The sequence below is a fragment of the Oryctolagus cuniculus genome, chromosome 7 (genome assembly GCF_964237555.1).
Source record: "Oryctolagus cuniculus chromosome 7, mOryCun1.1, whole genome shotgun sequence".
Taxonomy (NCBI): Eukaryota; Metazoa; Chordata; class Mammalia; order Lagomorpha; family Leporidae; genus Oryctolagus; species Oryctolagus cuniculus.
The window spans coordinates 146,574,306-146,593,946 of record NC_091438.1 but is presented as its reverse complement, the minus strand read 5'-3'; positions in this window follow the sequence as shown (position 1 = coordinate 146,593,946).

Sequence of the window (19,641 nt, the reverse complement as noted above, 5' to 3'; positions counted from 1 at the left end):
TTGCATTTACATGTTTCTGGACTGAAGACCAGTTACTGAAAATCTGTATGACAAATAGAGGAACAGAAGCCCTGGGAAACAGTTACCCCTAGCTGGGGAGGTACAGTCCATGTTATGGAAACTCATCTTTGACAAAGTTAAAGAAGTTTAAAGAATGAGATTTACCAACAATTTGACAAATATTCACTTGATTTTTAAGCTGCGGTTGGAGCATAGGTCAGTGAGAACATCTTTGTCATGGTGCCACTGTTTTCTTGAATCACAAAACAAGGGAAAATGTTAATAATATGGAGAGTGTTATCACCAAATGACGAGCTATGAGGCAGCTGAAAGCAGCATCTGCTAATAAGTTCACTAACCAAAAAGATTGTGAAAATCATTGTGTTCAGAGTGCTCTCTAGCCGAGGTTAAGAACTAACCTTGGCTAAGTCAGGCACTGCATGTCTAACTTTACTAGTCTGTGGTAGTGTGTTGATTGTCAGCATTAAATTAGATTCATAGTCTGCCTTGCAAACCTACATTTCCTTTTGAAACAGTTACAGCCCAGGCCGGTGCCGCGGCTCAATAGGCTAATCCTCTGCCTGTGGCGCTGGCACACCAGGTTCTAGTCCCGGTCGGGGCGCCAGATTCTGTCCCGGTTGCCCCTCATTCTGTCCTGGTTGCCCCTCTTCCAGGCCAGCTCTCTGCTGTGGCCTGGGAAGGCAGTGGAGGATGGCCCAAGTACTTGGGCCCTGCACCCCATGGGAGACCAGGAGAAGCTCCTGGCTTCAGATCAGCATAGTGCACTGGCCACGGCGGCCATTGGAGGGTGAACCAACGGCAAAGGAAGACCTTTCTCTCTGTCTCTCTCTCTCACTGTCCACTCTGCCTGTCAAAAAAAAAAAAAAAAAAAAAAAAAAAGAGAGTTACAGCCTGCAGACTCTTGGAACCACTGCCAATCCCTGAATATGGATGATTTCAATCTATCTATGCAGATAATGTGTGTCTATCTACGTTGTTCCCACTGTGGGCCCCAATCTCCCTGACTCGGACTGGGTGCTGAGGAGAGCGAAGGGTGGCAATCCTGGTCACACGCAGTATCCCTCCTCCTGCTCCTCAGCCCCAAGTGAGTTGACCCACGCTTCTGCTGTGCTCTGCACACCCCTCAAGTTGAAGAAAACTCTCAGCCATTTCACTTTGAACTCAGAAGTTGAATTGATTGTTACCAGAACATATGTGTGATTTTGTGTTATATTTGGGGGCACTTTACCAGTCTGGTACTGTAAACCATGGTGAATATTCATTGGACTTCAGTCACTTACGTACTTGTGTTTCCTACTCCGGGTGTCCCAAGTGGCCGAGTTTGTAGTATGTTCATTGTCAAGTTTAACCTTCTGTGTTGTGAGGACCTTTAAGCATTCCTCGTCCTATCAAAGTGACAAAAGCAGAAAGTAATTTTTTTGGAAGCTTTGTGATTACTTGTAACAACTTTGGTTTTTAAAACTAATAAAGTTAGTTTTTATAATCAGTCCATTGAATTGAATTATTTATAGTTATTTTCAATGTATATTACTTGCATTTGGGTAGTAATTTAAAAAAGTAAAATTCCCTTTTTAATAAAAATTTTTATTTTCATCTTGAAAGGCAGAGAAAGAGAAATCATCCATCTGCTGGTTCATTCTCCAAATGCCTACAACATTTGGGACTAGACCAGGTAAAGCCAAGAACCTAGAACTCCATCTGGGTCTCCCACACGGTGGCAGGAACCCAGTTACTGGGCTGTCATCCACTACCTCCTAGGGTGCTTTAGTGGGAAGCCAGATTGTAAGCAGAGCAGACAAGACTCACCCCGGCACTCCAGTGTGGGATGTAGGCATCCTGAGTGCTGGCTTAGCCCACGTGCCACAGCGCCTGTCCCTGATGGCTGTCCCTCTAACAAGAGCCCTGTTGAACCTCTGTGCCAGAGCTGAAGGTGGTGAGTCTCAGCCAGCTCTGTAAAGAACCCACTACAGTTTCAGTTCTTCAACAAGAAAAGTTTTTACCTTGGTGTCCTCCTCAGTTAAAAATGATTTATTCCTGGTAAAGCTGTTTTCTGTCTTGGTTTAAAAAAAAAGGGGGGGGGAACCCTCCAAATCAAAATATCACAACTGGCTGGGTCCCAGTTCTTGTCCCTGACTTGAGAAAGAATGCAAGAGTGAGATGTCGGTAAGGGTTGGCAGAGAAGCAAGATTTGGTTGCATGGGAAGCAAGAGTACTTGACTCGGAGCTGCATCAGGTTCAGGTCCATGCCTTTATAGGGGTGGGGGCTTAATTGAATATTCATAAGGGATGGAGTTTGAGGCCAGACTTGAGTGCTGCCCATTTCCTTGCCTTCATTGGAAATCTCTTGAAGTGTCATGGCATCAGGTGCATGATGGGAGTAGGAGTGTCAGTCATGGTCGTTTCATTACAGTAACCTTACAGTTATCTAGAGGACACCATGGGAACGCAGCCAGCAGCCATGCTGGCTGTTTTTGGCCCATGTCAAGTCTAAGCAGTTTTGCTGAAGCTGCAGTTTTCCGCTGTACAGAGTGGGGTGGCTTGGGTGGTGCAGGCGGGGCTGCAGGGAGGGGCTCCTCCTTGCCAGCTGTCTCCTTAGCTGCGTCATATTTTGCCCCTCGGGTTTCATCTCTTAATCTTCAGGGAAGTTGAGACAGGAAGATCCGACTTCTGTAACTTCATGCTGGGTCAAGCGTCGTCCCTGCCTGAGCAGGGAGCAGGAGTCCCTGTGCAGCTGATCTGGAGGCTCCAGCGGAGGAGCTGAGCTTTGTCCCGTCACCGGCAGTGCCCGGAATCCCTGTGTGACCATCATTCCGACATGAAACTCGAAGTCTGGGAGAGAAAAATGTAACAGTGAGATTGAGTGTGCATGGGCCAGCAAGGAACAAGAGTAAACCATGTCAGAAAGGGGAGTGCCTTTTGCTGCTTCCCTTACCGAAATCACGGGCCCACTTGTCCTGATCGTAAATCCTTGTGGTAGCTTTCCCCACATGGGCCCCTTGTGTTGTTCCTGTTAGGTGCAGCACGTTTATTAACACTGCAAATAATTATTACTATTACTACTATTAATAAATAGTATGAATAATTATTAATAAACTGCGGGTTTATTAAAACAGCACGTACTCTGGCCTGTTCTGCCAGTAGGCACCCCAGGGCTCATGGTTGTCCATGAGCACTGCAGCTAGGGAATCTGAAGACTCCCATAGGTGTTCTAGGGTTTGGCCAGCCAGGTTGCCCAGGGCAGCGGGCAGATTTCTGAAAGTGACCTCATGGTGTAGAGTAAGATTTCTCTTCTTACTGTGGTGGGAAAGTTTATCAGGAGGGTGTCCTGCCAATGGCAGTTTCCCGAGAAGGAGATTCCCGAGTAAGGATGGGGGGTGTCCGTCTCCTAGCTGAGGCCGCAGCCCCAAGGGCCTACCACGGACTACAGGGGCTCTCGGGGTCAGAGGATCACAGGGTTTATTTGTCGTCGGTAGCAGAGGCTTCCTGTGTGGAAACCAAACACCTCACAAAGTATGCAATGGCACACTCATCCCCAAGGAGTGCAACGCCGGAGGTGCGGACAGCAACGCACAAAGTCCCTGGCCGGAAGGTGACAGAAACAGAGACCCCGGGGGCACTGCACGGCCGGGGCTCGAACTCCATACTGCTGCCTGCGTCCCAGGTTCGTCCTACCCCTTCACGCTGTGTTCAGCTAAAACCTTTGTTTCTCCAGGAAAAAAAGAAAACGCGTGGCGATTCAGAACTTTCGAGTGGTCTCGAGTAAAGCTACGGCGCGCCCACGCCCACACCCACCCCGTCGGTTGCGGGCCGCGATCCTCTGCGGGGCCGCGCCCCAGGGGGCGCTGTGCCTCCCGCAGCGCTGCCGTCACTTCCGGTGCGGGCGCGCTCTTCTGCGGGGCCGCCCCCAGGGGGCGCTGTGCCTCCCGCCGCGCTGCCGTCACTTCCGGTGCGGGCGCGCTCTTCTGCGGGGCCGCCCCCAGGGGGCGCTGTGCCTCCCGCCGCGCTGCCGTCATTTCCGGTGCGGGCGCGCTCTTCTGCGGGGCCGCCCCCAGGGGGCGCTGTGCCTCCCACCGCGCTGCCGTCATTTCCGGTGCGGGCGCGCTTTTCTGCGGGGCCACCCCCGGGGCCCTGTGCCTCCCGCAGCGCTGCCGTCACTTCCGGTGCGGGCGCGCTGACGGGCTGTCCACTGCGAGCCAGGAACCCGCGGAGGTAACCTGAGGAGAAAGCGATTTTTAAAATGCGGGATAAAAAGTGTAGGAAGAAAGATTTCAGTGGTTGAGAATGGTAGGCCGGCTGAAACGCCACGCTGAGCGGTGTGTGGAGCGCCGGGCGCCCCGAGAGCGGCGTGGCGTAGTGGCGTAAGCGGGGACACGCCCCTGCCTTCGGGGAGCACCCTGGGGCGGGCTTGGAGGGTGCCAGCACAGCCGAGGGTGCCCGCCTGGAGCCCCCGCTGCGCTCCTGCTCCAGATTCCTGCGGATGCGCGCGCTGGGGGCGACGGGGGGTGGCGGCTCCAGTGCCATGCTCCTGGGGGACCCGGATGGAGCTCCTGCGCCCGGCGTCAGCCTGGCCGGTGCTGGCCTCTGGGGGATACACAGGGATGACAGGACTCTGCCGTTCTGTATCTCTGCCGGTTAAGTAAAGTAAGTCTTTCTTAAAGCTTTTATTTATTTATTTGAGAGGCAAAGTTACAGAGTGAGAGAGGCCTTCCGTCCGCTGGTTCACTCCCCAATTGGCCGCAACTGCTGGAGCTGAGCCAAGCTGAAGCCAGGAGCTTAGTCCAGGTCTTCCACACCAAAGCAGGGGCCCAAGCACTTGGGCCATCCTCCACTGCCCTCCCGGGCCACAGCAGAGAGCTGGCCTGGAAGGGGAGCAACCGGGACTAGAACCCGGCGCCCCGACCGGGACTAGAACCCGGGGTGCCGGCGCCGGAGGTGGAGGATTAGCCTAGTGAGCCACGGCACCGGCCAGTAATTTATTTTTGGAAGTGCTGGAATCTAGAAGAAAAGGTGGAAATTCTGCAAAGGTAGGAACGTCCTCAATTCTTGCCAAGCTCCTTCACCTGTTCTGAGACACAGACGATACAGGTGACTTGTCGGTTGCCTGGGAAAGGTTTGTAGCCTGAAATGTCTGTGTCCGTTGGGCCGGGTCAGTCTGCAGTGCACATCCTGGGGCAGGCGCTTGGCACAGCGTTGACTGCCACTCGGGGCGCCCACAGCCCGTGTTGGAGTGCCTGGGCCTGAGCCCCGACTCCGCGCCCCATTGCAGCGTGCTGCTAACGTGCACCCTGGGATGCAGCCGGTGGTGGCTCCCGTGGTCGGGTCTCTGCCACCCACCTGGGAGACTTGGATGGAGTTCCTGGCTCCTGGCTTCAGCCTGGCCCAGCCCTGGCAGTTACAGATACGCGGAGAGTGAATGAGCAGCTGGAAGGTCTCTCCATCTGTCTCTCTGCCTCTGAATGAACAAATACATTGGGGTGGCATTGTGGCACGGTGAATTAGTCTGTCGCTCAGGACATCTGCGTCCCATGTCAGCACCCGTTCAAGGCCTGGATGCTTTGCTCCCTATCCGGCTCCCTGCTAATGCACCCAGGAAGGCAGCAGCAGATGGCCCAACTATGTGGGCCACTGCCACCCACAGCAGAGACCCGGATGGAGTTCCTGGCTCTTGGCTTTGACCTGGCCCAGCCCTAGCTGTTGCAACCATATAGAAAGTGAACCAACAAATGGGAGCTCGCTCTCTTTTTCCACTCTCTGCCACTCTTCAAATAAATAAATCCTTTAAAAATTTTTTTTAAATGTTTCCTGTGCACATCCCAAGTCTCCAGGAGGATGCAGTGTTCCTGAAGGTAACGACACACACAGCCTTTTGCCCAGGGATGTCGCATTGCGTTGGTGCTCAGTGAACATCTAGAGAAACATCCCACTGAAATATTGATGCTGGTAGTTTTTACATTAAAATTAACGAATCGCTCTGAGCGATCTTAACCTAGATCCAACCTAGATCAGTAAGAACATTCAGCAAAGTGGTGCAACACAGCAGTAACCGAGAACTTGGGAGCGAGCCCTTACACCCTGGTCACCACCATGTTACCAGTCAGATCCCTGCACAGTGGCCGTAACACAGCAGTGGGAGTGAACTTTCTTTTTCTTTAAAGATTTATTTATTCATTTGCAAGAGTTACATAAAGAGAGTAGGAGAAGCAGAGAGAGAGAGAGAGAGAGAGAGGTCTTCCATCCGCTGGTTCCCTCCCCAATTGGCTGCAAGGGCAGGAGCTGCGCCTATCCAAAGCCAGGAGCCAGGAGCTTCCTCTGGGTCTCCCACGTGGGTGCAGGGGCCCAAGGACTTGGGCCATCATCTGCTGCTTTGCCAGGCCACAGCAGAGAGCTGTATCAGAAGTGGAATAGCAGGACTCAAACCATCGACCATATGGGATACCGGAACTACAGGCGGCAGCTCTACCCATTATGCCACAGCACCTTCCCCAGGAGTGAATTTTCAAACTCTCATGGGGACTCCGATGGTTAGGTACAGGTAGATTCCAGGCTCTTAATGGGATGACTTACTACTTTACGAATGCCAGAGTTTCTCCAAATTCATCTATAAACTCAAGGAAAACTCAACACCGGCCCCCTCACAGTTTTTAAAAGTGTAAGTTACAAGGCAAAAAGTGCCATCTGGGGGCTAGCACAGATCTGTGGTGCAGTGGGTTAAAGCCCTGGCCTGCAGCGCCAGCATCCCATGTGGGCACTGGTTCAATTCTGGCTGCTCTTCTAATCCAGCTCCCTGCAAATGCACCTGGGAAAGCAGTGGAGGATGGCCCAAATGCTTGGGCCCTGGAGAAGTTCCTGGCTCCTGGCTTCAAATTGGCCCAGCTCTGGCCATTGCATCCGTTTGGGGAGTGAACCATCAGATGGAAGATTTCTCTCTCTCTCTCTACCTCTCTCTATAACTCTCTTTCAAATAAATAAAATATTTTAAAAAGTGCCATCTGATGACACAAAAATCAATAGCACGTTCAGTGGAGACTGCCATGAACAGTGCTGATAGACAGTAGGGAGAAGACACTTGTATTCCTAACGAGGGGCAAATGATATATAAGGAGACCTTCCAAGTCAGCAGGGAAAGCAACCAACGGACAAAGGTGACCTGGAGGACAGGAGCAGCAAGGGCCAGCGTTGTGGACAGCACGTTAAGTTGCCATCTGTGATAAGTGCGAGTTTGTGTCCCAGCTGCTCCACTTCTGATCCAACTCCCTGCTAATGCGCCGAGAAAGCAACAGAAGATGGCCCAAGTGCTTGGGCCCCTGCACCCACTTGGGAGACCTGGATGGAGTTCTGGGCTCCAGGCTGTGGCCTGACCCAGCCCCTGTTGCTGAGTGAAGATCTCTGTCTCCCCTCTCTCTCTCTCTAACTCTGCCTTTCAAGTAAATCGATCTTTCTTTAAAGGGGCTAGGAATAGCAATTGATGGAAAAGTCATGTGTCTAGAAAGAGACACTCAAACCCATGGTCGCTAGGTACAGATTAAAATGACAGGAAGCCATTTTATCCCTCTTGGATTCTCAAAGCTATAGAAAGCAGATAATGCCAATTTTAGCCAGAAGGTGGGGCTAGAGGAAACCTGATGTGCTCCCAGTAAGCACGTAGACAAGTTTAGTCACTCTGAGAAACAAACAATCTGGCAGCACTTATCATGCAGAACAAAATCTCCGCTTTCTTAGCTCCATTCCTGAGGATAGGTAGGTAGATTAGAGATGAGAGAGAGAGAGAGAGGATGAAGATAGAGAGGTGTGTATGGATAGAGTTGATAGATACAGATCGAGATAGATATGGATGGATGGAGTCATCCAAGAATGTCCCAGAGAGACTCTCACGCAGGGAGATAAGGAGACGGGGGGGGGGGTGCTCATGGCACCCACAGCTGGGAAATGACACTACAGGGAAGGGTGATTGACTGTGTCCTCTGAAGTTCACGTATTGGACACTTGATCCCAAATATAACAAGGGGTGGGTCCCTCATAAGTGGATTAATGTCATTATCACAGGAGGAGGTTCCTTCTAAACAGATATCTGCCCCACCCCCCGCCAGGGGATGGCCCAGCAAGAAGGGGCTCACCAGACTGCCCATTGGCGCTGCACTGTCCAGCCTCTGGAACCATGGCCAACACATTTCTGTTCACTCGCAGGAGCCACGGCTGTGCTGTGCTGTTACCATAGCACCCAGGAGGCTCGGACAAAGGATGCAGCAAAAGGTTAGCCGTGTACATGGCCACGCGGACGGAGGGAAGGATCTGAAAACAGTGGGGGCGGGCTTTTAACCTGGAACACTGCATCCCTATTGGAGTGGCTGGCTTCAAGTCCCAGCTCAGCCCCCAGTTCCAGCCTCCTTCTAGTGCACACCCTGGGAAGTGCAAGGGGCCGGCGTGGTGGCACGGCCAAGAAGTTGGGGCTCTGTCACTCATGTGGAAAAGCTGGGTTGAGTTCTAGGCTCCTGGCTTCAGAACTCAGTCCAGTTCCTGGCCCAGACCCTTACCCTTGTGGTTTTTGAGGAGTGAACCAACAGGTGGGTGTTCCTTTCTCTCTCTCTCTCTCTCTCTCTCTCTCTGCCTGGAAATATGTTTTAAAAAGGAAAACAGAGCTCAGTGACAAAGGAATAAGTGAGCTGTCTACAGCACTTGCATCGTGTAAGGTAAAGCACAGAGACAGCAACGCACTGTGCAAACATGTGAGAAGTCTCACTTCAGAGGAAACAGGCATCTGAGATCAGAAATGCCCCATCATCACTTCTGCCACAATGTGGCACGATGTGGGAGGAGACAGGGAGCTAAAGCCGCCCCAAGAGGAAAATGCATAGCTCTGTGACTGATGATAGTAAGAGTTTGAACGGGGATACCATTACAACCCTCGTCCCGCTCGGCTCTCCTGTCTCTACTTCTCTTTGAGAGTCCACCTCACTCTCTCATGGGGAGAACACGGCACCAACAGCGCAGGTGGAAGGAGAGCTGTTTCCTGTGGCTCTTCATTGGCCAGCATGGGTCACCTGCCCATCCCTGTGGCCAGGTACACAAGTCCTTTATCCAAGAAAGGGAAATGAGGGAGGGGAGGCTAGAACACCGTAGCTTTCACAGTGTACTTCAACATACCCGTGAACTGTAAGAGCTGCCCGTCAGTGGCTGAAGTGACAAGTCCTCCACCGTCTCCGTGTTGAAGTCCTAACCCCCAGTACCTCATAATGTCACCTTCTGTGGAAAGACGGTTGCTGGAGGTGTAATTGGCTAGGATGAGGTCATCAGGGCGGGGCCCTGAACCGATGTGACCAATCCTACAAATGGGGCGTTTCACCTGGCAGTCAAGACACCATTTGGGACACCTGCATCCCATGTTGGAGAGCCTGGGTTCGAGTCTCAGCTCTGCTTCCGATTCCAGCCTCCTGCTGGTGTGCACCTGGGGGGCAGCAAATGGTAGCTCAGCTAGGGGGCATCGCTGCCCCCAACTTGGGAGACACAGATTGACTCTGGGGCACGCGTGCGTGCACACACACACACACACACACACGGAGAGCACTATGTGCAGATGAAGGCAGGGATGGGGCTGAGGCTTCCACAGGCCAGGAACCCCTAGAAGCAGCTGAGCAAGAGGCAGGAATTGGGGGTCTCTCGGGGTCCTCAGGAGGAAGCAACCTGCTGACTCCTTGGTCCTGGACCCCCAGCCTCCAGAGCTGTGAGCAACGCATTTCTGCAGATGCACTTGGTCACAGGTGCCTAGAAAACACTCTGCCCTCTCTCAGCCTGGGAGTTGCCGCAGGAAGTCACCGCTCTCAGGCCGTGTGAAACCTGCCTGGCTGTGCCACACCTGGGCTCTCCCCCCTCCCCGCCAGGCTGTGGTTCCACTGGGACAGCCATCACCTCTCCCTTATTCATCACTGCAGATACCCATGGTGCTCAGTGCAGCGTCATCCCTTCAGGTTGTCCATCGCAGTGGCACTGGGTGGGAGTTCTGTAGCTGGAGCTACACCTCATCCCCAGTGCCTGCGCTGTGCTTGGTGCAGGTCAGCTCTGGAGGGTGGGTGGAGGTGAGGATGGAGGTAAAGATGGGGGTGGGGATGGAGGTGAGGATGGAGACTGGGGATGGAGGCTGGGGTGGAGGTGAGGATGGAGACTGGGGATGGAGGCTGGGGTGGAGGTGAGGATGGAGGCTGGGGGTGGAGGCTGGGGTAGAGGTGAGGATGGAGGCTGGGGGTGAGGGTGGAGGCTGAAGATGGAGGTGAGAATGGGGATGAGGATGGAGGTGAGGATGGAGGCTGGGGATGGAGGTGAGGATGAGAGCTGACCTAGGCTCTCAGTCATCAGGTGAGAGAAGTCATCAGGTGTGAGAAGGGCAGCGTTGGGCTGTGAGGAAGCCTGGCCCCAGGGAAGTAAAGCTGAAAGGGGATGCTCCTACAGGAAGTGGGAGAGCCGGAGCCCAGGAGCAGCCCGGAGCACAGCCGCACAACCGCCTGCCTGGGTGGCTCGGAGGGTGCGGGAGGGGAGCCTAGCCTGGGCCTGCGTGCGGGCTGAGCGCCAGGGGCACCATCTGGACTTTACCCCGTGGGTTACTGCAGTCTGCGCAGGGGTGGAAGGGGAGGCTGTGCAGGGGGAGCTTCAGGACCATAGCTCTGGCAGATGTGGGTGGGGCACCTGGCGGCAAGGAGAGGGAGGAGCCGAGGGACCCAGGCAGGAGACCCCTGAGGGCTTTGGTGGTAAGGATGTCCGCAGGTCACAGAACCCGGGAGTGGAGGCAGTCAGAGCTGGGGTTGGATGCTGACTCGCCATGGTGTGGAGGGGAGGGTGAGATTCCTAATCATCGCCTCCATGAGCCTCAGTTCCCCCATCTGTAAAATGGGCATCAGGGACTACCTGGCAGTGAGGATGACTGGTAATGCCCATCAAGCACCTAGCGGAGTGCTGGTGTACAGCGCTGTCTTCCTGACTGTTGCTCCAGCAGAGTACCTGAGACCAGGCTACATGTGAGGAATGCCCGGAGGTATTCTGTGAGGGCTGGAGGCCCACGACCAGGCAGCTGGGTCTGCCACTGGCCTCGGGCGGCGACGTGGGGGGGAAGGGGCGGGGCTGGCAGGTGGCAAAGATGACGCTAACCCAGCCCGCTCCCCCCGCATGACCTGCTCCCCTCTTTAAGGCCCCAAAGACCTGGCACTGTGTGTGCTGCTGGGTGGGTGGGGGGGGGGGGTCCACCAGGCCCTTCAGTGGAGAAGCAGTCTTCCCTTGAGGTTCCGTGCGTGCTTCCTCCGGTATAGAACACTCAGGGTGCTTACTGGGAAAACGGCGTCTTTGGCTGAAATCTGAAGAAACAGCCCCTGAATCTGACTCCAGGGCATCAAAGGCCTAAGAACCCAAGGGTGCTTCTGGGAGCAGTTCCTGAGCTCAAAGCGCTCACAATTGGTGGCAGCAAGAGAGCCCCCAGGACCCTCAGCGGTGTTGCCTGAGCCCCGGCAGCCCCGCATCGCTCCCGCTGCCTCCTGCCCTACGCCAGATGCCACGCCAGGCCGGCCACCAGACGATCGATGTTTGTGTCCCAATCACTGTGGGCTTAATTCTGATTGACATTCGTTTCTTCCCGTTTTACGGGCTTCCCATGCTCGTCATCTCCTTGGGTTTTCACAGTGACCCGGGGAAAAGCCGACCACGCGCTGTTACGTTCTACAGACAGAAATGCACTTGTCCAGCAGCCGCCTGGGGAGAGCAGGATGCGAAGAAGCGGTGGGTGTGAAGGGTGGGGGAGGAGGGACGCACTCAGGGCTGGAGGAAGAGAGACGGGAGGCCAAAGCCACGTGTGGCCATGGGCAGACCTGCTTAGGACGGGCTCAACATGGAGAGCGCGAGTGGTCAGCTTCCCAGCGAGTCCTGGCTGGAGCTCACGGGTGGTTCGCGGAGCAGGTGGGACGCGAGCAGGAAGGGAGATTTTAACAGCTCATGTAGGGGAAAGACGAATACAGAGAGTAGGCGGGTAGGCAATTAGCTTAATTATGTGTAATATATAACATTATATTCCATCACGTGTATTGTAGGATATCTCCTGTCATGACTTACAACTCCATGATCATTTTATATAAAGGATTGTATGTATATATTTATACACACCCCTATGCATGTATTATGTATTTATATAGAGAACTAAAACTGCCTGCATCTGCCTGGACTGCTATACTAAATACCACGTACTGAGTGGCCTTTAACAATAGAGACGTTGCTATCACAGTTCTGGAGGCCAGGCAGTCCAGAACCAATGCCCTCGCCGTGTCGGGGTCTGGTGAGGGCCGCTTTCTGCTTCCAGGTTGGTGCCTTCTCGCTGTGTCCTCGTATGGTGCCTTCAGCCTCTTACAGGCAACACGTCCATCATGAGGCTCCGCCCATGACCAAATCACCCTCCAAAGGCTCCACCTCCGAACACCACCACATTGAGGGTGAGATGTCAGGGTATGGACTTTGGAGGGACACACTCAGGCACTCGCAGAAACTACACCCCCAAAGCAGAATCTCAAGCATTGTTTTCAAGCATATCTTAAATCTCACTAAAAAAAAAAATCTATTATTAGTTCACAAACAATTTTTCAACCAATCACCAAAAGCAGAAATCCTGTGTGGCCCATCGATGGACCACAGCGTGATAAAATCAGAAAGTGACCACGGACGGCTAGAAAAAATCCAAGCACTGGGAACTCAACCCACCCTGCTGAATATCACTTTTGTTAGAGGAAAGAAGCCCATTGCGGGAAGCCCTCCGTATTAATCAGCTTCCCGTTGCTTCAACTAAAATACCTTCTTTGAGACAGAAAGGTGTAGGTTACAGTGGCCCCAGAGCTGGTGTCTGCGGAGGCTGGCTGTGGCAGGTGTGCGGGATCCCATCGCGAGCCAGGAAGGAGAGTAAGCCCAGGTCAAACTGGACCTCGAGTAAATGACACCTTTCACAGAACCTCCTCCGAGGACAGACACACCCCCAGTGAGCCGAAGACCTCCTGCCAGCCCCATTTCTCAGACGCCATCATGGCACCAAGTCTCCACCTTCATCCATCAGCCACTAACATTCAGACATCAGGGTTTAAACAGCTGTGTAAGCTTGACAGAGGCAAACCCTGCTCAGCCCATGACACCCTTGCTCTGGGCAGTGGGCAGTGCGCATGTGTCAGATGACAGGAAGACCAGGTCTAAATAATTAGTACGTTCGCCTCCAGACGATGGAGAAAGAGCAAAGTGAACCAGGCTTGCCAGGGCAGCAGGACTTGGGCGAGGCAGAGTTGGACAGGACTGGCTTTCTAGGAAGAAGCATCCAAAGCCTACAGATAGAAAAGCATCCGCCACTCGTGGGATCTGGCGCAGTGAGGCTGAGGGGTTGGGCGTAAATAAGGGCTCAGTAGGCGATAACGCTGGAAAGATGGGCTAAGCCAGCCCCGGGCGGGCCCTGAAAGCCGGCCTAATGAGCTTGTGCTTGGTCCTGCAAGCAGTGGGGAGCAGGAGGCCGGCAGGAGGTCCCAGCGGCAGCAAGCGACGTGGCTTGGAAGTCCTTCGATTTTGTGCCATGGCCCCTACGTTCGGTCCTGGTGAGTTCCTCTCTGCTTTGCCTTTGACAAACAGAAAAAGGCATGATCCTGGAAACAAGTTTTAGAAGATTGCTTACTAAGACCAACGTTATGGTTAGGGCACTGCCACGCACCTCTCAAAGCTGGCGGCTTCTCTGGGGTCCCAGCAACATCCCGGTGGACAGCCAGGCTCCCTTGCGTTGTGCCCCTCATTTATGAAATTACTTGTGTCTGGAACAGGCCTTGGTTTCCCTGGCCATGGGCTCTGGCTCTGACACCAACACCTGTGTAGGGAAGAGGCCGTTGGAAGTCCCAGGTCTACTGTCAACTCCTCCTCACTCCCCAGTGGACCTTAAACAAGTCCCTTTCCCTCGACGAAGCAAGGCCCTTTCTGATCTGCGGAGCCAGAGGGGCTGGTCTGAGCAGACCCCTGGAACGGCAGGATCCCTCAAACTTGGGCTGACAGTGCCTTGAGGGGGGTCTAGGGTCAGGGTGGTGGATCACCTGGAGGGTTTGTGTTTAAAATGTGGAAAGAGGGGCAGGCGTTTGGTATGGCGGTTAAGACGCTGCCAGGGACACCTACATCCCATATTGGAGCGCCTGAGTTTGAGTCCTAGCTGTGCCTTTGATTCCAGCTTCCTGCGAATGTGCCCAAGAGGCACAGGTGATGGCTCACGTAATTGGGTCTCTAACACCCATGTGAGAGACCTGGATTGAGTTTCCCAACTCTGGCTTTGATCTGGCCCAGCCCTGACTGTTGCAGACATTTGGAGAAGTGAACTAATGGGTAGAAGATCTCCCTCTCCCTCTCCCCCTCCCCCTCTCTCTTCTTCCCTCTCTCCTCTCCCCTCTCTCCTCTTCCCTCTCCCTCCCCTCTCCCCTCTCCCCTCTCCCCTTTTCCTCTCCCCTTTTCCTCTCCCCCTTTCAAATAAATAAACTTCAAATATAAAGTAAAATGTGGAAAGAAGCTGGAATTCGGATTTAAAAGGCTGTGCCTGTGCCACGACTTCTCAGCAGGTCATCGTGTGGCCTGTTGTCTTGTGCCCCAAAGGTGGGTGATGAATGAAGGACACAGGGCCGGGAAACCCCTCAGTAGCTGTGGGTGTCAGAGAAGCCGGACTCCAACATCAGTCCTCGGTCTCACAATGACAGGGTAAACGAACCATCTGCGGGTGCTGCACATGTATGTGGTCGTTTGCCACGTGGTGGTTTGCCAGCACCGGAAGTTCACCTTGCAGAGAGTGGGATAAAATGCTCAGCTGGAATCTGCCCAGCCTGAGAGCCAATCCCTGGCAGCCCAGTCTTTCCAGGGAGTCCCACCATGTCCAGGCCCCTGGGCAGTGAGGACACGGTGATCTTCAGCAGCTGGGATGACAGGCAGGGGACCAGGTCATCTCACCTCCAGTTGCTCTGCGTACCTAGGATAAAGAGGAGCCAGAGGGTTAACAGGCAGTCGGGGTGGTCCCAGTGGAAATTTAGGGTACAAAATGCTCGCTTTCCCTGAGTTACCTTTACCAAGGTCAGAAGTGCCTGACCCATCTCTTAGGAATTTCCCATTGTACCATGAGAATAGCAAGGCAGTGGCAATTCCATCCTTCTGAGCTCACAGGTCACTGTGAAAACAAGTTACCTGTCCCACCCCTTGGCAAATAAGATTACAAGTCAGGTGTTTGGGTGAGTTTTGTCCTTGCCTTGTAACTGAATGTCAACCTGATTGTCAAGGGTTTTTTCTTCCCCAAAAGTGTGCTTAAAAACCCCAGGACCCCGCCCCCTCCGCTTTGCCTCTCTTGGAGCCCCTCTCCAGGCCACTGTGTCTGGAGGTCTCTGACTTAAATACATCTTGCTTTTAAATACATCTTGTTTTTCTCTTTGCCTGGTCTGCTCAGAAATTCTTCCGGGTGAGACAAAGAACCGAGGTAATGATCTTTTCTCCGCCGCCTTACCAGCGGCGACAATGTCAGGAATTGTCCTGGGCGCACATCGCCTACCCTGCACCCTCTCCAGGATGTCCTCCCTTGCCACCTCCCCTGCAAGACCGCAGCCATCAGGAGGCACAGTCCCCACCATGCAGGGGACACCATGAGTGAGCTTAGTCTCCAGATGAGAGGTAGTTTATGAATCTACCCAGGGCGGCGTTTGGTACATGGGTCACGCTGTTGCCTGGGATGCCTGCATCCGCTTCCGACCCAGCTCCCTGCTAATGCACACCCTGGGAGGCAGCAGGTGATGGCTCAAGTCCTTAGGTCCCTGTCACCCACGTGGGAGACTTGGATGGAGTTCCAGGCTTCTGGCTTTGGCCTGGCCCAGACCTAACTGTTGTGGGCATTTGGGGAGTGAACCAGTGATGGACAACCTTTCTCTGTTTCTCTGTCTCTGTCTCTCTGCCTTTCAAATAAAATGAAATAAGATAAAATGAGCTCTGTCAGGCTTATCTCCCCTGAAGATGCGAAGGAGCGTGGGAAGTGATCCAGATTCCACAGTCAGAGCTGCCTTCCATTGAACCTGCGTCACTCTAGCGCCATCAGGAAGCTGAAAGTGGTGAGGCGGAGCCGGAGCCGGAGCCCAGCTCCCCCGGATGCTAGGATTTCAACACGTGAGTTCCAGGGGACATACCCGGCCCACACCAGAGGCTGGCTGTGCGGCCTCGTCACCCTGAGAGGAGTCCCCCCCTCCTTGATTGTCACATAGGGCCAGTGCCACCCCAGCGAAGGAGGGGCCAGAGCCAGGACCTGCTGCACTAGGGACAGCGACGAGCAGAGTGGTGCCCAGTGACACATCTGGCCACTCCCTCTCCCCAGCCTCAGCCCTGGTGGCACAGCAGCATGGCCCAGATGCCTTGTGAAACCCCACAACAGTCGGGCCATCCCAGGCTCTGAGCAGAAGTCCCGCAAAGTGCCCAGGGGATGAAGGGACAGCCAGGACCACCCCCTACCCGCAGGGCCGGAGGATGCTCAAATTCACCCAAACCTGAGCTCTCCCTGGGTCCCCAGGTGTCCTGGGCCTTTAGAGTCACTGCCAATGCTTGCATTGAACAAAATGCCTCCGTGCCTACACCCAAGGCTTCGCTGAATTTACAGCTGCTGTTCTTCCCCCTGGGAACAGAAAGCTCTCCCCGTAATTACGTGCCAGTGGCCATGAGAAGGCACCTTCCCGAAAGTGCAGCATACACATGAGGATGCGGGGCTGGCTGTCTGCAGGGGCAGGCGTGACGAACTTCCTGCAGAGCTGGGAGAGCCCTCAGAGACCATGCAGTCCCAGCAGCCATTTCACAGGCGAGAAAACGGAGGCCCAGCGAGATCACGTGGCTTGCAGGAGGTTCCAGCCCTGACTGACCCTCCCTCCCTGTCCTCTCCTTCCCCTCCTGCCTCCGCGGTTCCCAGCAGCTTGATGGGAAGCAGCCTGCTTCCACAGTGCACGAGAAGGCTGCCTGCCCCGCCCTGGCTCCCACCGCGTAAACTGCACTTTGCGTGAGTGGTCAGGCCTTTGCCCGTCCCTCCACTCCCGAGAGGCAGGGAGTTGATCCCGAGAGCGTTTGGCCTGGGCACCTTTGCATGGGGCACCGGATTCATCACCGTGCACTTGGGTGCCTAAGCGAGTCCTGGTTCTCAGCGCTTCGTGCCCCTGTGAAGCTGTGTTCCCGTCTGCCATGACGTTCAGTTGGTCTCCCCAGCAACCGTCTCAAAAGCCATAAATAGCAGGTGAAGGCTCTGACGGAAGGAGCCAGAGGGCAACCGGACAACCCTGGCCAAGGGAAAAACTCTGAAGCCCGAAGTCTGGTTTGCAGCCACGCCCCCTGCGAGGAAGGCAAGGAAGGCCGATTCATTGCACTTGGCATTCTCCCTGTGCAGGCGGTCTTTCCATTTCGGATCTCTCAGCACGTAGAATCCATATGGGACATCTGAAACGGAGGTGGTTTGTTGGTGATGTTACAAGCCATTTTCAGTGACTTATAAAGCTGTTTTACAAAAACATCATCCTTACAGGAAGAAGAACACGGAAAACCACCAGACTTTATTTCCATTCCACCAAACGCCCTTCAAATCGGAATCAGTACACAGGCATGCATTTTTTTTCTTTTTTCTTTGCATTTTACTATTTATTTTCATTTTATTTAATGGGCAGAGAGACGGAGAAAGAGACTGAGAGACAAAGAGATTCTCCATCTACTGGTTCACTCCCCCAGCACCCACAGCAGCTGGGGCTGGGCGAGGCCAAAGCCAGAAGCCGGTAATTCAGTCTGCCTGAGTCATCCCTGCTACCTCCCAGCAGGTGCACCGGCAGGAAGCGGAATCAGAAGTGGGCCCAGGGGGCCAGCTCTGTGTTGCCGCGGGTTAAGGTACCACCTGCAACACCAGGCTCCGTAATCAGAGCACTGGCTGGAGCCCTGGCCATGCTGCTGCAAACCCAGCTCCCTGCAATGCAGCTGAGAAAGTGGCAGAAGAAAGCGGCCCAAGTACCTGGGTCCCTGCCACCCACGCAGGAGACCTCGGCGGGGTCCCAGCCTCCTGGTTTCACCTGGCCCAGCCCTGGCTGTCGGAACCATTTGGATAATGAACTAAGGGATGGAAGATCTCTGTGTGTGTGTGTGTGTGTGTGTGTGAGATCTCCCCATCTCTGTCATTCTACCTTTCAAAGAAATAAAATAAATCTTTTTAAATAATATGAAAGAGAGCCAGTATTCAGACCAGGCATCTGAAGAGCTGCCCCTAACGCCCGTCCCAGGCACCCGTTCTATGTAGCTGTACGACTTTCTGGGTGCTGTTTGCATTGTTGCTTCTGCACATGTTGCAAACTCCTGAGCGTCTGGTGCCCTGACCACGAAGTGCAGTTGGCACGGCCGTACCCTGTCTCTTGGAACTGTGGTCATTTCCGGCTCTTGCACAAGGTGCACAAGACAGGGCGCCTTTCCTCGGCCCCCCCTAGGGCTCCCACTCTGGAAGGATAGCACCCAGGGGAGACCATCAGATTCCCGAGTTGCATGCAGCTGGGCCCGAAGGCAGGTGGAGACCCAGGTCACGGAAGCTCGGGTCATGAAGTGACCACAGCCAAGCCACCTTGGGGCCCTCTTTGAATCTTGGTTCCCAACAGCAATTCCCGTCTCCCCCAAGAATGGATCCCAATTCGGGCCGTTCCTCTGCACTTCGCGCCACCCTGCAGCCCAGCTCCCTCCACCCCTTCCTGGAAGCCAGACACAGGGGAGCACAGGGTGTGGCCTTTCTTTTCTAAGATTTATTTAATTATTTGAAAGGCAGACTTATGGGGGTGGTGGTGGATAGACAGAGAGGGAGAGAGATCTTCCACCCACTGGTTTACTCCCCCAAATGCCACAATAGCGTTGGCTGGGCCGGGCTGAAGCCAGATGCCTGGAACTCCATCTGGGTCTCCCACATGGGTGCAGAGGCCAAAGCACTTGAGCTGTCCTCTGCTGCCTTCCCAGGTGCATTAGCAGGGAGCTGGATGCGAAGTAGAGCAGCTGGGACTCGAACTGGTGTCCCTACGTGGTGCCAGCGCCATAGGTGGAGGTTTAACCCACCGCACCACGGTGCCGGCCCCAGGATGGGGGCTCTCTCCAGCCCTCCCTGGCTTCCCAGGCCTCACATAGAATCTGGACTGCTTGCTCTGACCCCGGAGACTTCCTGACACCCGATCGCCGCCTGCCCCTGAACCTGTCCTATCCACTCTCCCCTCAAGCCCAGGCCCCATCTGGCCAACCACACGGCACACCAGCGCCCCTCCCCACTTCTGGAATGTTCCCAGCCCCACCTCTCCCCACCTGCCTGTCTCAGCTCACCTGTGCTCTCCTCACAGGTAGTCTTCACTCCCCCCTCTCTGGAGGAGCCCTGACCCGGACCCCAAAATGATCAGCGACGCCCGTGGTTATTTCCTTGGTAGGACTCGGCACAGGTGGGCTTTCGTTGGTGTTACTGGCTCTTGGGGATCAGCTGCCTCCCTCCCGATCCCCGCTGGACAGGGAGGTCCACAGGGGCAGGGGAGGGCACTGTGGACTTTGCCACCCCCCTTGCCAGGTGCCCAGCCTGTGGTGCCCTTC